Source organism: Pteropus vampyrus, unplaced genomic scaffold (genome assembly GCF_000151845.1).
Source record: "Pteropus vampyrus isolate Shadow unplaced genomic scaffold, Pvam_2.0 Scaffold4, whole genome shotgun sequence".
Lineage (NCBI taxonomy): Eukaryota > Metazoa > Chordata > Mammalia > Chiroptera > Pteropodidae > Pteropus > Pteropus vampyrus.
Window position 1 is genome coordinate 21,204,139 of NW_011888785.1, and position 2,935 is coordinate 21,207,073.

Here is a 2,935-nt window from a genome sequence, read left to right on the forward strand (position 1 = left end):
ATATATAATTAATGTATAAATCAATAAAGTAACTCTTTAAGAAAAAAACCATAATTAAATGATGACTAATGTTAATTTGAGGAATGTCTATATTATTTTTAACTGTAATCTGAAATATCAGTTACTTTTTCCTGTTTATTAAATTTAGATGCTCAGAAATTTACTCTCATAATAAAGATCAAATATGCAGAATAATAAATGTTGAGCAAATTGGATATGAATAGGAAGATAAGAGAAAATTATATTTTGAAATTATTTTTCCTTAAAAGTAATATAAAAATGCACAAATTTGTTTTATTTCCATAACTCTTTCTTTATAAACATTAATATCAATATACTACATCAGTTTTATTGCAATTAAGAGAAATCTGTGCCTTGGTTTTCACTCTATTTTCAGAAATAAGACAGCATTATAGTATTTCAAGCCCAGCTCTGATGTCTTTTGAGAATAGAATCTATAAATGTAGAAAACTAAGATAAATAAAATTACTTATAATTGATGTTAGAAGGTAAAATGACATGTTGGCTTTGATTCAATTTGACTTACATGTTGAGATTAAACAATAATGCATTTGAGGGTATAAGTGAAACTGGGTGAAATCCTCATTAGTAAAATGTCAGCTTGATTGGTATAATCGTTATCTATGTATAAATAACAGTTTCTGAGGGCTGCAGGGCTTGGCTTAGGGATCTAAGAATTCAAATTATAGTGCCTAGACTGCCTGGAGCCACAGGTTTAAATCCTGTCAACCAACCTCTTCCTCTTTCTGAAGCAGATAAACCAGGTTCCAAAAACCCAACTCTTTATAAGGGGTGGAGTGGAGATTTCTCAATGACACCTTTAAATCCTGGCCTGACCACACTTTGGGAACAATCAAGATTATTTTGTCTGTCTTTTACAGTAGCATAAACTTCATATTTGCCACAGTTCTGGGACCCAAACCAAAATACCAGGTGAGCCAACGAACACCAGATCCCAATAGAGTACTTGAAATCCTGAAATATTTTCATTCTTTTTATTGACACCAATATATTTTTAAAAGAATTAAGAATAGAATAAATAATTTTGTACAAACTCCAGGAAGATGACCTTTGATAATCAGATATTTACAAACTACTTTGATCATCTAGTTGAGAGTTGAAAAGTAAAAATAAAGTATCCACTGGGAATCTTCCAGGGAACTCCTGGGTCAGAAGGCAAATGGGATTCAAGGAAACACAAAAGCTATGATACTCAGGGGAGCTTTAATCACTCAGACATCTGTTAGGCAGCTAATGCAATGAGGCACACACACCTCATTAAAGGTAGTCCTTAGTTATTCAGATGACAACATAATGGTCCAAAAATCATAAGAATTTAACTGGTGGACTAAAACATCTTAATTTTTTTTTTGAAAATATGAAGGTGAAAATATGAATGTAACAAAGTTTGTCTTTTTTCACAAGAAAAGCAAGAATGCCATTAGAGTGAAATAGCACGGAGTTTATTTAAAGAAGGTAAAGTGAAATGATTCAGTAACTTTATTTAAAAAATAATTTAGGTTTTGAGGATTAATTAATAAAGAACAAAGAGAACAAGATTAGACAATACATTTCTCATATAAGTGGAGAAGAAACAAAATTCCTTGAAGAATTCAAGCAATAAAAATAGCAAAGTAGATAAATTTATTTTTTTTCTGAAATTATTATTAAATCTTAATCAAAATATTTTTCTACATAGTTTTTATTATTTGTTATTAAAAATGTCAGTATTAAAAGTTCTTAAATAAAAGAGGTGTTAATTAAGAATCAGAGGATTTAGACACTTCTAAATTATGTTCTTTTGAACTTTTGCTAAAAGCAAGAGAAGGATAATAAACCACCCAGAAGCTATTCCACCTGCTTTGAAATAACATATACCAATTAAGCAACATTGCAATGAACACAATCCATTGAAAATATTACTTCTTTGGGAGTAATATGTCATATTTAATTCAGTCATGTACAATATTTTCCTAGCCCTCCTAAAGTACAGGCATTTACAGAGTTCTTTGGTTAACTACAAGGTGCCTCTAGAAAGTTAAAAAAAAAATTGTCTAAATCCCTCTCAACGATAGATGAGGAAAGAACACAAAGACAAGGACAGTTTTTCAGAAGAATATCTGCAAGAAAGAAGTGACTGAATCGTTTCTTGAAGCCTCATATACCCACTTAATGCCAAAATATTTGAGAAAGAACATGTATATTTCAGAAATCAAGAACTCTTTGTGATAGACAATTATTCCTTTCTTCCCCAGAAAAAAGTTCAAAACACAGAACAGAGCGACAGCAGCTGCTGTTTCTGAGTGCGGGAAAGTAGCCAGGAATTCAAGCTATAATTACATATAATGGACATCAATTTGCCTGTCGAGATTTATCAGTTTGCAATATCCCAGGAATTTGCAGGTGTTACAGTTTTGCCATATTTAGCCATTGAAAGTAGTAGTGACTGTCAAGCCTACTGACTTCTTACATAAAAAATTTCAAATAGTCCCCTGAGGTATATCACTAAACAGATGACTTGTGTTAATAAAAAGCCAACCACCAAACCAGATTCTCAAGAAAATGAAGGTCATCACAGCAATTGCAACAGAAAATTCTCTTAACAATAGAGTCCAAAAGAAGTCTTCAAAAAAATTCTAGTTTATAATAAAGACATCGAGAGGTCCTCTGCTCTATCTTTGCTGCCTCCACTCCCCAAATAATTTGGTTATGAGAGCTGTCTGGTATTTAGTCTTTTACGTGACATACTGCCTCCATTAACTTGTAACAACCTCAAGAGCTAAGAGTAAGTTTTATCATTTTGACACTATTTTTATGAACCCCGAATTAATAGGTTTGATATGAAGACAAACTGTTTTAATTTGATATGTCTTAGAAATTTGAGAATGTATGATGACTGGCTTTATGAATTTTT